We start from the raw sequence: 14,196 nt of genomic DNA, 5'->3' as shown, positions 1-14,196 counted from the left end.
GGGAGTTTGTGAGTCACCTATTGGCAGGTGCATCTAATCAAACATGACTGAATCGATCAATCATGTCCATTGAGTTCCTCCATTTACAACAACTGAGGTCAGATCACACCATACTCAGTAGGAGATGTATGCCCTTCATTTCATCTTTGGTCCTAAATTCAATTTAATCAGGTGTTCGAAGGGCTTCTTAAAAGCGTCTTACTGAATCTTTTGAATTCAATCTCCCTAGCAAATGAGGCTGGCTATAGAGTTGCCTGATTCATTCATTTGCACATGCAGTCATTCATTCACCCATTTGCTCATTTAGGATTCACACTATCACTTGTTTGAAAAATACCGAAGTCCTACTGCGCGCCAGGAATTGCGGCTCGCCATCCACATGGCCTTGTTGAACCTGCATCAAACCTTTCAGCAGTTATCCCCACTTTACAGGTCAAGGAGCCAAGGCTGAGAGCGGCTAAGTAACCTGCACACCCTCCTCTAGTGCAGCTTCCCCGTGGGCTCAGGCCATCAGCACCACCTGGACATGGGTTGCAATGCCGAACCCCTGCCCCAGCCCAGCCTGATCTGCGTGTTAACAAGACCCCCAGGTGATTCCTGGGATGGGCTGATGGAAAGCTCACGGGTTGCGTTTGTCTTTATCACTTCGTGTTAAAATAACGGTGGTGGGAGGCCCAGAGCATACACGTACCTCGTAAAAATTTCTGGAAGGGGCAGGATCTCATATCGCTTCCCACACCGTCCATTTTCCGTTTTTTGCTGGCACATGGTCTACCAATCCACATCCTATTAAAAGAAGGAGAATCGTGCAAACTTAAACAAGTTGCCTATTTGTTTTCTTTCATCCCTATAATTTAAAAGTGGTTAATATTTGATAGGTTAATAATAAATATTTTAATATAGAACATTGCACTCGGTTATGAATATATCAAAAGGAAATACAAAGTGAGTTCCACAAGATAAACTTTTATTGGGGACATGAAATGGAACATAAACTTTGATGGCAATTACCATTTAATCTATTCATGTTTGCGAACGTATTGAGAGAGGAACTCATAACTCAGTTAATTGTTATGAATTATTAATCGCTCGTTTGAAAGGCGATGCGCAGCAGGCACTGCGCTTGTCGGGAGACTTCTTCCGCGGTGGCTTTCACCTTCGTGTCGTTGGTGTCATGGGGACAAAAGGGAGAGAGGATGACAGCAGTTTCTGATCATCCAAAGGCAGCAATGATGAGACTGGGCATCTCAGGGAAAGGTTAGCTGAGAGTGAAATGGAATAGTTATCGGTGTGCCTGCTCCAGCTCACTCCTGTCAGTTCTCTGAGGGCGGGCCCAGCATCTGCATCGTATAAACCTCCCCAGGAGCCCAACCGGTGTTCCTCAGAGGTTAGAGTGTCAGCCCGAGGACCAAAGGGTCTCGGGTTCGATTCCTGGTCAAGGGCGTGTACCTGACTTACAGATTTAATCCCTGGCCCTGGTCAGGGCATGTGTAGGAGGCAAGCAATCCATGAGTCTGTCTCACATCAATGTTTCTCTCTCTCTCTTTCTCTCCCTCCCTTCCACTATCTCTAAAATTCAATGGAAAAAATATCCTCAGGCCTGGCTGGTGTGGCTCAGTGGTTGAGCATCGACCCATGAACCAGGAGGTCACAGTTTGATTCCTGGTCAGGGCACATGCCTGGGGTCTCGGGCTCGATCCCCAGTGTGGGGTGTGAAGGAGGCAGCCAATGGATGTTTCTCATCAATGTTTCCCTCTCTCTATCCCTCTCCCTTCCTCTCTCTCTAAAATCAATAAAAACATATTTTTTAAAAATATCCTCAGGTGAGGATTAACAACAACAAAAACTCCCAGGCAATGATGATACGCAACCAAAATTGAGGACCACATTGTACATCATCAGAGAGTTTTCATCCAACTGTGAATGTGAGTCCTGATATTCTGAACCCCAAGTGAGATGCCAGCCGAGCTCCAGCGTGGCTCCCCTAGTTTGAGTCAGAGGTGGGGGTGGGGGGTGGGGGGAGCACCCAGCCAAGGCCTGGAGCACTGCAGGCCAGGGACAGCGTTATGAAGATGTATTCCCTGGATGGGGAGCCATTTCTGAGCCAAACAGGCTAAGATCAAGAATCCGTCTGGATTTCAAGCTACCCGATGTAAACAGCCCTTTTCTTCCTCAAAAAAATCAATGCTGCCCGTCTCTTCTGTTGGATGGAAAAACAAACCTTCAAAAAGTGGAAGCTTTTTTATTAACTAAGTCCTAGGATTTGTTGTTTAGTGTCAGCAGCGTAACTGCTTTGTAATTGATTTTTCTGAAGAGAACTGAAAACTTAAGCCTCCTTAATTTCCTTTTATCTTGAAACACATGATTAGCATTGCTGCGAAATATATTTTACCAGGTGCCCAATTACCATATTTTAAAATCCACTTCCTCATTGCACACTTGTCTTGATAAGACATTTTCTAAGAGAGAGGGAAGGCAAATGTATAAAGATACAAATATGGCCGCTTTATTCCTGTTCATAGCTTTATCCTCCTCTCGCTCCAAAAAAACTGTTTATATTCAATTATATTTTTAGAAATAAATGGGGTTATTAAAAAACATGAACACCTGTTCATTTTGGAATCTTGGGATAAAAAGTAAGAACATTATGGACAATGACAGAAAATTCAAGATAATGGAGCAAAATATAATATTTGCAACCTATGTCATGTACCTTAATCCTTATAGACTCAACCAAATAGTGTGCAACAAATACAGTCCTGTACCGTGGTTCCCCTTACGTAGCCTTAATTTGCTCAGGTAAAGTGAAAATAAGAATTGGACCCACCTCATTTAATCTGCGAGAATTAAATAATATGTTACTCAGCCCAGTTTCTATCACACAGAGCATGAAGTGAGATAAAACCATAAGTGATGATCCCTGCCCTCAAAGTTTCATTGAAAATGGTGGAGACTGTATCAACGAACTTAAGAAAGTGATCCAGTTACACACACAGGACAGGATAAGTGCAAGTCAGAGCTGCTTCCTGAAAGAATGACTTAAAAATGAATGGGCTCTGGTACTTGCTGCATCACAGTTTCTGGTTATTTCACGTTGTAATTGCGATCTGTAACTGCAAAATTTAAGGTTTTGTCTCTAAAATCAGCGCCTTCGAGTTTCCCAGCTTCCAAACAGGAATATAAAGCTGTTACACTGAGCTTCTACCCATTAAATTCTCCCTAACCTTAGCAGCACTTCTTCATCAATTTTAGGGCCATCTTAAATCTTGGAAATTACCCCGTAATACTCAAACCCCTGCCTGCTAGCCGGGTCTTGAGTTATGGTGACCCCTTAACAAACCAACAGCTAGACCAGGTTCTGCATGTGGACGTAAAGCAGTTCCCCGGGAGTGACCTGGACAGCTCCCATCCATCGCGGCCTCCTGGGACCTAGTGGTGGCGACTGTGGACACCCTGGGGATTGGGATGTCAGACCCGCCTGCAGCTGCCTCTTTTTCTTTTGCTTTTTCTTTTTCTTTTTGTGTAACTCGGAAGCCTTTCCGCGGGGTTATTGGGCTATTCTTAGCAAGTTCATGCTAGGTGCTGCTTTTCAGCACAGTCCAGACTCCTCCTCTTACACCAAAAAGAGACTCCCATGGAGGGAGACTCTCGAGTTGCGTGGAATGGGGTCGTTTTTCCTGCAGAGGATGCGACGGAGGAGGAGGGGTACCAGGTGGACCCCAGTCATGCTGCCCTGGGAGAAGTGAGGCTGAGGTTTACGGTGAACACCGAGGTTTACGGTGGGCACCGAGCACCAGAGGCGTTCCTACGCCTGCAGCCCCAGCCGTGTCACCTCGAAATGTGACAATGCGAAGGAGCCAGACCCTGTAAGGAGCGAGGAGAGTGTGAGGGAAGTGTGACGGCCACCAGCCGCCGGCTGGCGTGGGGTTCATTGTCACGGGCAGCCAGCCTCGCGTTAGTCTGTGCATTTGACAAGCGCCTTCTCTCTGCACACGATCCTGGCATATTATCTTCTGTCCTAATATGAATATCATTCTAACTGCACATCGAGTAAGGAATCATTGAAGGAGAAACGGGGTAAGAAGGAGCAGGGCGGAACGAGAGACCCTGGGTTGAGGGACTTATTAATAAATAACCACCTGGCTGGCGTGGCTCAGTGGTTGAGCATCGACCTATGAACCAGGAGGCCACAGTTCGATTCCCGGTCAGGGCACAGGCCCAGGTTGGGGAGCTCGATCCCCAGTGGGGGGGTGTGCAGGAGACAGCCAATCAATGACTCATCATTGATGTTTCTATCTATCTCTTTCTCCATTCCTCTCTGAAATCAACAAAAATATATTTTTTCAAAAAAGAAAACATAAGTAACCAAGTACTTATCAGCCATTGGCTGGGACCCATCCACCGTGAGAGCTGCTATGGAAGATATAGAGCCGGTTCAAAGCCTGAGCCTTCCGGACGGTACCCAACTCGAGGAGATTGGGTTAAAGCACGTAAATTCAGACGGAAATGGGAGTTTCCTGTCCGGAGGCCCTAGGCTCTCCCACAAGCCCTGGTGGTGAAAGGAACCCGGAACCTTCCTGGTCTGCCTTGCTGTCATTCTCTCTCGTACAGCAAAGGGTTGTGATCCTGGCTTTGCCTCTGACTCTGTGTCCCGTTGAGCAAGTTCTAGAACCTCCCCATCCTAAGCTGTCCCTTCTCTGCACCCACTCAGAGCGCTTGCATCTGGCGGAGCTGTTGGGGGACAGAGGGACATACGTCTAAAGCACTGCAGGGGACACAGCGAGCGCCATGAATGTCACCGTCACCGGGGCTGCTCCACTAGGAGCAAAGCCTCGAAGGCATCATCGAGTCTGGATGAAGAGGAGCTCAGGGGGGCCTGCGAGTGTCCATGAGCCTTTCAGCCCGTGGATGGGGGTCCCAACCATGAACGTTGGGGTTCCAGCAATCTTGGACAAGACAGTTCATCATGGGTGCCCGGAAGCCAGCAGGGGAAAGGGGAGATTCGGGGGGCGGGGGGGAGGAGGGGTGGACGAAGACCTTCATATGGATTGCCTGATGCTCTGAAACTCAGTGGGGGCCTTCAGGCCTGCTCCCGGTCCTTGGGAGGTGACGAAGGCCAGCTCCAGTCCCCCCGCCCGGCTCAGGCTCCCTGCCCGCTGCCCTCGGCTTCTCTGAGTGAGAGGATGGAGCTCCCTTTCACGGCGCTGGTCTCCCTGACATTAGTTCAGTGCCCCCAGACGGGGGTCAGCATTCGCCAATGGTACAGCAGAAGGGAGATTTTTCTTGTGTCCAAATCAAATTAGAAGTAACTGTATTGTTGGGTGAAACAGCAGGGTCAACTTCCAAGTCCGTCAGCACACCTGAAGGGAGAGGCGGTCTTTTATTTCTCTCTAAATTAAAGGCAGTCTTTCATTTCCCTCTAAGAAGGCGAAGCATCGCCGGTCCCTGGCTCCAAATGCAACAGGAACACAGAAAATAATGTTTCTTTATAGCGCGGGTGACAAAGGCATCGGCCATGTACTGAGAGTCCAAAAAGACACGGAAAACATGTCTCTTTGCAAAGAAGACAGGCGTTTCCTGGGGATCTTTTCTTGGCCTCAGCAGGTACCTGGTTTCCAGCACAAAAGCCAGCAGCCCTCGCTGGCAAGTGCTTTTGCAAACGCAGCAGCGATCATGGCTAAACCCCCAGGGGTCCCTGCAGTGCAGGCCCGGCCCAGTTCCTTCCCTCCAATGGACTTAAGCTTTTCCTGCTGAATGTGTCTTTCTTCAGAAATGGCCGTGACTTTCATAAGCAGGAAAGATGAATACCATCGAGGGAAACAGGCCGGTGTCTTACAAATATAGACGCCCATCCTGTCAAGACTTCATAAATTCAATTGCATTCGAACGTAGTTTAGTAATAAACTTGCCAGGCACCCTAGCATGCTTGGGGATTTCACACATACTATTACGTTGATTCTTCGCAGTAACCCTGCAAATAGCACTACTATACCCATTTATGTATTTATTCTTAAATATATCTTTACTGATTTCAGAGAGGAAGGGAGAAGGAGGGAGAGAGAGAGAAACATCAATGATGAGAGAATCATTGATCGGCTGCCTCCTGCACGCCCCACATTGGGGATCGAGCCCGCAACCTGGGCATGTGCCCTGACCGGGAATCAAACCGTGACCTCCTGGTTCATAGGTTGATGCTCAACCACTGAGCCACACCAGCCGGGCTCTACCCATTTTAGAGAGACGGGACCTGGGGCTCAGAGAGTGTAATGGGTTCGAAGCAAACAGCCAGTAGGCGACAGAGCTGTTATGAAACCAAGACACAGATCTGCCTCTTAGTCCCACAGGCCACACACTCACGGCCGTGGCTCCAAACTGGACCCGCTTTAGCTCAATCCTCCGCTGAGCCCGGAGGGTAGGAGGGGCCTGCGTGGCTAGTGTTGGAGCCGAGCCCAGAGACAGGGTCCGCTTGCCCTCGGTGAGAGGAAGCGAGCTCAGCGCTCATTCCTCGGGGTGTTCACGGACACAGGCCACACGCCAGAGAAAGAGCCTCCGGGCGGAGACGAGCATTGACCGGCAGAGGCCAGTGACCCCCCTCCCTGTCCCCTCTCCCGCTGATAACCGGAGCCCTCGTTCCTCACTGCTTGTTTCACGTGCAAGCCGGCCCGGGGTGATAGCAGGCAGAACGGGGTGTTAGCAGGCAGAACAGGGTATTAGCAAGGCAGAACGGGGTGTCAGCAGGCAGAACGGGGTGTCAGCAGGCAGAACGGGGTGTCAGCAGGCAGAACGGGGTGTCAGCAGGCAGAACAGGGTGTCAGCAGGCAGAACGGGGTGTCAGCAGGGAGAACGGGGTGTTAGCAGGGAGAACGGGGTATTAGCAGGCAGAACGGGGAGTTAGCACGCAGAACGGGGTGTCAGCAGGGAAAACGGGGTATTAGCAGGCAGAACGGGGTGTTAGCAGAACGGACTGCCATTCTAAGGAGGCAGGGCATGCAACGCCAGCCCCAAATCCTGTGTCTCGCACCAACCAAGAAGCCCTGTAGCCCAGGGTTCGAGGTCCCATGTGGTTTCATATCGGTCCGCCCATACCTCAGTCTGGCTACATGTTGCAATACAATTGCTCACATAACATGATGCATAACTTCAACCCCCTGTCGGATGGCATTTGTGCTATTAGTTCTCAGAGACGCCGCCCTGAAGCATGAGGCCTCACGTCCAGGGAATCACGCGTCTGAGCATCGTGAACTCAGGTACAGGTGAAGGAACACGCTCCTGCAGACGCCCTGCGCCAGCTCCACCCACACAGCTAAGGAGCGGCTTTCTTCGGGTTCCGCGTGACTCTAACAACGGGCACATCTAAGTTGTACTATTTGAAGGAAATACGTTCGAAGAAGCAAACAGACCTTTTGTTTGGTGGCTTATCTAACAATAACTTATTTTTTATTAAGACTTCTTTTGTTGCAGGATAATTGCAACATCCTTTTATAAATATTACCGTTTGAGTCAGACATACATTATTTATATCATTAGACTTATGAGTTCGTAGTACGAGGCTGTCTCCCTCCTAAAGTATCAGAAAATGATGACGCTAATACTTTGCCGGAATATCTAAGAAACAGAACATTCATTTCTGGGCATTTCGTGTTATGAGTAGTGTAAGGACGCTTTTTTATTTCTATATCCCAGACTCCTTAGAGATATTAGAAAATTAACCCATCCTTGCGATGGTCTTTTTTATCCATAATACTCGAGGAAAAGACTCCGTTTCCCATTAAAAATGAACCTCGTGTGCTCTGACAGTCCAGGTGCGGACACATTCCGTTCCGACGTGCTCTCACCTGAAAGTTCCGGCATGTTCTCCACCACACGGCTAACGTCAATAAAAAACACACACAACAGAAAGGTGGCTTAAAATCCCTTCACTTCCCATCTGTCAGATTAACGGGGTGACACAGTTCCACTGCTGTCCCCGTCCAGGGCCAGTCCTCTAAAAGCAGGACCTGCCCCAGGAAGCAGCCTGCATCCTTTGAAATGCCCTGCTGGCCTCTCTGGAGCCGCCAGGCCATCGCAGCAGCCCTCCAGCCACCCTGTGCGGCCAGCGGGCCGTAAGTTCAAAAGGTGAAATCGCTTTTTGCCATAAATAAACCAAGAGACCAAATTCTTTCCAATGAAGCTTCCATTTCAGGGACAAAAAAGTAGGTCGTTACATTGGCCATTACGGAGGTCACCACCTTCACCCCCCACCATCTGGCTTTAAAAAATAGTTATCTGCTACTCGGGCCGAAATGAGCACCGTGCTCCCAGCTTCCGTCGGAAGGCCCGCGAACTCAGTTAATTCACATGTTAACCGTCTCCACGGAACAGTTACTGAAGAGAACAGCCCGGTGGCCTTTTAGAAGTTGAATCACCCGAAGAAACAAGCGGAAGTGTGGAATGAATGTCTTACCGTTCCCGTCACTGCAGTTACCAGCGTCCACCCAGGGGCCGTGCGGGACAGTGTTGCAGCCGACAACGGGTGGCCCAACGCTTCCAATTCCTATAGTTCTCCCCCGCCCCCCACCCCGTGGAACCCTGATTGTGGGCCAGACCTTCCTTTTCAAGCTGCCCGTGCTGTTCCCTCATGAAGAACATCATGCAGCGTCTGCCTACATTTGTTCTGCGCCCTAAATCTCAGAAGGCATCATCCAAAGAGTTAGGGAGTTGGAGGGATTGCTGTTTTAAAGTCACTTTCCATGCATAGGATGTGTTCTATTTACTCTTATCCATCTCTTTTCCCTCTGCAAAAAAAAAAAAAAGTGGGTATTGGATTTTTATATAGCTTTGGTGCACACTGTTTATGATTACCTGGAATGTATCAAAGAGAAAAAGAAATGAGAGCGGTTCATTGCTTTTTTTCCTTTGGCAACTTTGCAAAGACTTACGAACATGTTCAAGAGGAGAGAGAGGGGAACTGAATTCACGCGGCCTGATCTTAAACCTCGGACGACTCTATTCCCGCGTCCTCGGGGAAACCCAGGTGCTGTGATGTGGGGTTTTGTTTTCCTCCCACCGAGGCCTCCGGCTCCGGGTTATGCCATTCATTCTGCCTCAAAATAGAACGCGTACTTTCCACCCTCTGCATGCACTGCGGCTAGAGCGGCTTGGAAAGTACCCCTCCCCCCGCCCCCCGTGAACATAGATGTCGGCCTGACGGGGGGGGGGGGGGGGGGGGCGGGGGGGGGTGCGCCTGGGCAGAGCAAGGCAGGCATAGAAAAGAAGTCACAGGGAAAAACCCTGCATTTCCAAGGTGAGGTTATTCCTATTCAGGCGGGTCCTTTGGGATTATTCGCAATAAAGAGTGAGGGCTCCTTACAGGCGGGGAGAGGCCTGAGCCCCCGCCCCCCCTCCTTCCCTCCTTTCTCCTGACCCGGAATCCATTGGGCAGCGAGGCCGGCAGGAAGCCACAGGGAGTCGGTTAGAGCATCATCCGAATGGAGCCCTTGAACCCAGAACCCGGCACAGAGGAGCCGCGCCCGGCCCTGCAGTGGAGGCTGAGAAAAGCATTTCACACGCAGCCCAGCGGGTGCGCCCTGAGTGAAGGCCTGGCTGGTGGGCTCACCAGGGGGCGATTTTCAATCACACACCAGCCTCCCCCCACCCCCCGTCCCCCGCTCCCCAGCTGGTCAGAGGCCCCCGGAGGGAACGCAGAGCAACAGACAGTTCAAGTACAGTCTTGGTGGGACCCCCCCTAATGGTATTCTTTGCTCTTTTCTGTCCTTGAGAACATCGAGATGAGGAAACAACTCCATTTGTTGGGAGAGAAAGCCTCAAAGCGCAGCTGTAAGCGGAGACCATGTCAGCACCGGGCAAGGCCGCTCCCTGCGCCTCCTCACGCTGGCTGATGCCCTAATGCCGCCACGGGGCGGCCTCTGCACTGTGACAGCTGAGGGTCCCCCTGAGCGCGCCCTCTGGCCTCAGCGGCCCCTCTGGGTGACGGGCTCCCCTGCCCCTTCACACCCCCAAAAGCCTGAGCTGACAGCATCTGGTCAGGCAGCCAGATTTTACCATCGGAATAACTGTGGCCATTAAATCTCACAAAGAAACCCAACGTTTGGCTCAGTGGATAGAGCGTCAGCCTATGGACCGAAGGGTCCCAGGTTCAATTCCGGTCAAGGGCAGGTACCTTGGTTGCAGGCTCCTCCCCAGCCCTGGCTCTGGTCGGGGCACATTCGGGAGGCAACCATGATGTGTTTCTCTCACCCCCCACCCCTCCACCCCCCGTCAGGCCGACATCTATGTTCACGGGGGGCGGGGGGGGGGGGGGGACTTTCCAAGCCGCTCTAGCCGCAGTGCATGCAGAGGGTGGAAAGTACGCGTTCTATTTTGAGGCAGAATGAATGGCATAACCCGGAGCCGGAGGCCTCGGTGGGAGGAAAACAAAACCCCACATCACAGCACCTGGGTTTCCCCGAGGACGCGGGAATAGAGTCGTCCAAGGTTTAAGATCTGTCTCTCCCTCTCTCTTCCACTCTCCCTAGAAGTCAATGGGATATTATCCTCGGCTGAGGATTCATAAAAAAGAGAAAGAAAAAAGGAAATGTTTCCCTCTATGGCCGCGGTCTCATACGGACTCAGGAATATTTCTATTCCCAGCGTTTGCAGGGCCGGGGGCGGGGGGAGTTCCGTGGGAAAATGGCTGTCAGCATCTGACGGGCTCTTTGGGGGACAGTGGCTCATCCTTCTGCTTCCCCTTTTCTGCCAACTGGACATTAGGAGGCGGCCCAGCGGTGGAACCGCTGCTGGCAACTGTCCCTCCGTCCGAGGAGCGGGCTGGTCTCCGAGAGAGACTTTCTGCTGGTTGCCAAGTGCCTGGTATTCCCCGGGCAAAGCTGCACTGACCAACCCTGCAGACATGTCTCCCTCCCGAGACGTTTAGCTCTGGAGGTCATGCCGCCCAATGCCCAGCCACTAACTGTGTCCTATAGTCACCATCCCGTCTTTACATATGTATTTTTTTAATTGATTTCAGAGATGAAGGGGGGGGAGGGGAGAGAGAGGGAGGGAGGGAGGGAGAGAGAGAGAGGAGAGAAACATCAATGATGAGAAAGGATTGTTGATCAGCTGCCTCCTGCACACACCCACTCCTTACCCCCAGGGGATCAAGCCCCAAACCTGGGCATGTGCCCTAATTGGGAATCTAACCGTGACCTCCTGGTTCATAGGTCAACTCTCAACCACTGAGCCACAACAGCCCGGCACCATTGCGTCTTAAAGCCCCAAAGGTCAGGAGAGTTTATCTAATCCTGGGATAGAAGGACAATGAAAACCCATCCCAGTCAGGAGGGTGGCCACAAAACCTAGTACCCCCGCCCACTGTCGGGCCCATAAGGAAGGGTGCTTCATTTATTCAAGAAACAGGTGCTGCGCGTGAAGTCGGGGCCAGGCGCCGTTCTGGGTACTGAGAACCAGAACCGAGCACGTGGTGCCAAGAAGACTCACGGAGACCTGCTCTCCGGCTCACACGCTGGTCAGAGGGCAATGGGAGACAAAGGAACTTGCCTGTCGTGGGCGGAGCCACCCCAATGGCAGTCAGCCACCATGGGCGGGGTCACCCCAATGGCAGTCAGCCACTGTGGGCAGAGCCACCCCAATGGCAGTCAGCCACCATGGGCGGGGTCACCCCAATGGCAGTCAGCCACTGTGGGCGGGGTCACCCCAATGGCAGTCAGCCACTGTGGGTGGGGTCACCCCAATGGCAGTCAGCCACTGTGGGCGGGGTCACCCCAATGGCAGTCAGCCACTGTGGGCGGAGCCACCCCACCAGGGGAAGTTCTGGAGGATGAGTATTCCAGAGAAAACACCTCCAGCCAAGTCAAGGGCAGGAGAGAGCCGGGCCAGTTCAGAGCAAGCAGCGTGGCGCAAGCATGTGCGCGAGAGGAAGGCGGTACTAGGGACTGGATCACCGATCTCATGGGAACATTGTCAAGAATTGAAATGTACTTGTGTTTGGCCAGATTTTTCAAACGGTTTGCTCCCTGGCCGATGGAAGGACCCCGACGATGTCCTTAGGAGTCACTTCCACCACTGGTGGTCCGTGAGGCCCGAAAGGTTGGCGACCACTGTATTAAATTATAGTTCTTAACCATTCTTAACACTAGTAACCTTTAGTAACCCTGAAGATTACCAAGTGCAATGTATTCATTTCAGACACATTTTCATTTTGATGGATTCTGGGAGACTTGGGATTATTTTGAAATTATATACCTTCTTCCCAGACTAAAAAAAAAAGGCCTCTCATCACTATATTGGAAACAGGAAGGCAATTAGTTCCAACAGGGTGAAAGCTTCGCTATTCGAGTTTGAAGTAAAGAGCCTAACCTTCAACTTAACAGCCTTTGAACTGGGTGTCTCCTCCCCTCACTCAGCATCAGCAGGGTATCACCTTCCACCCCTACCCGCGAATCCTGTCTCTCTGTGACCTGTGAGGCAGCGGCCGGCTGTCTAGTTAAAGCCAGGCAGCCATAGGCTAGCTCGCTGCTACACTCATGCATGTAAACACCGTGGGTAGCTGTGACAAGCAGGAAGAGTGATAACCAACAACAGCAGCAGCACAAAGGAATGTGCCTGAGTGAACAGGTGAGAGCTGCCTGCACCAGACCCCAGACATCTGGTCAACTCCACAATGAAAAGCAAGGAGACACCGCACTTCGCCCTCCGTATTTTGAGCGGCTCGGGAATTTATCGATGGGAAAGGACAGTGTGAGTTGCAATGGTCATCGCTGACTTGATTGAGAAGGTACGCCGATGACCTGTCTATCATTGTGACCCCTCTGTCCTTCCCGAACTTTGCCAATATACTTTAGATCCCTTACACATCTGGCCCCCGGTAGCCAATGGCGTTTTTGAAAATTAGCAGTCATTTGCCCTCGGAGCTCAGCCTCCCTACAGGCCTCCTGTCATCGTGTTGCACATGCTTGTGACTCCGTAATGCTGTGGTCCTCACCTTGAATGTAGCGACACCAAGGCGTTTTGCCTTGGCATTGGCATTGCCACGGAAACGGTTTTGTTTCATTCTGACATAAAATTGCCTCCCAAGACTTGGCTTGGCCTTGTCAGGAGGTGGTTATGGGGACCGCAAGACCACAGCAGACAAGAGTGAATTACAGCAATCCCAGAGGGGGGGAGGGGGGAGGAGGGGGACAGAACCATTGAGAAAAGTGACTGTTGTGAGATTTTAGTAGCTATTCTTCATACTTAAGTGTCCCTGCCATTTAAAAATCCTAAGAGGGCTTCGTCCATGTTTAGGATGCTCCTGCCAAGTCCATAGAGGAAAGATGAAGTCTCTAAGGAGACATTGGGTTAGAACTCAGCAAGCAGGAACCTCAAATTAACATTTTAGCTTTACAAAGTCCTCAAAAACATTCTGTCTCAAAAAAACAACGACGAAGAAAACCCAACACAACAATAAATCAAACCCACACATGTGAATTCATGGTCCAGTTCTCTCCTTCTTCCTCAGGCACTTCCACTTCCTGCTCCAACCTACGCGCTTCCTACCCATCTGTGCCATGTCTGTCTGTCCATCCATCATCTGTCTACTCACAAGAGATACCTATCCTCCCCCCAGAAAGCAACGGAGAACAAAAGACAACCTGTATGTACTTGCTTCGTGTTGATGGGGCATCTGTTCAGTGCCGGGGACATCGGGAATACTCAGGACAGAACCACAATGAGCAGTCACGGGTGGTGCCGATGTGTCCACGCGGGCCGGTATGAGTCGCCCACAAACTCAAGTGGCAGGTGACATGTTTTCTTTAAGGGAAATCTGACTGTGGGCCCCTCGGCTGGGAAGGCGGCGGGAGACCGATCACGGTCGCTGCTGTGGCTGGATGTTCGCAGGTAAAAGCTTCCCTCACTTCGCACCAGTGAACAGCGCCGGCAGGCCCCACAGCTCAGAGGCTGTGCTGGCCCCAGGGCCGCCTGAGGCTCTGCGTCTTTGCGAGGCAGGGAGTCCCGTGACCGGGGCCCTGGAGTGCTGAGGGATCATGCTTTTCCTGAGATCATGTTTGTAGGCATTTAGGATAATGGGTCCTTGGACTGGAATATGTTAGTTAATAACACAAATACTGAAATATGGCAAAAGGTGGCCACATGATTCATTTCTTACCCAAATGACTTAGCATCTCAGTGAAAGACACTTGCATTTTCTCGAGTAACAGT

General features: G+C 51.1%; 1 protein-coding gene and 1 long non-coding RNA gene across 6 annotated transcripts in view; one reads left to right on the top strand and one right to left on the bottom strand.

Annotated features, from left to right (window-relative positions):
• LOC118673457 overlaps nucleotides 1-14,196 on the bottom strand; it is a 46,420-nt gene that overhangs the window by 12,831 nt on the left and 19,393 nt on the right. Inside the window, exon 2 of the long non-coding RNA XR_004973375.1 lies at nucleotides 692-786. This is a non-coding gene — a long non-coding RNA (uncharacterized LOC118673457). The remainder of the gene's footprint in view (nucleotides 1-691; nucleotides 787-14,196) is intronic.
• The window catches only part of NTNG1 (netrin G1), a 222,192-nt gene that overhangs the window by 198,340 nt on the left and 9,656 nt on the right, over nucleotides 1-14,196 (top strand). The gene's annotated exons all lie outside the window — the stretch shown is intronic.

Source organism: Myotis myotis, unplaced genomic scaffold (assembly GCF_014108235.1).
Source record: "Myotis myotis isolate mMyoMyo1 unplaced genomic scaffold, mMyoMyo1.p scaffold_m19_p_18, whole genome shotgun sequence".
Taxonomy (NCBI): Eukaryota; Metazoa; Chordata; class Mammalia; order Chiroptera; family Vespertilionidae; genus Myotis; species Myotis myotis.
The sequence above is the reverse complement of the archived record's forward strand: the minus strand, read 5'-3'. Positions and strand labels throughout refer to the sequence as shown.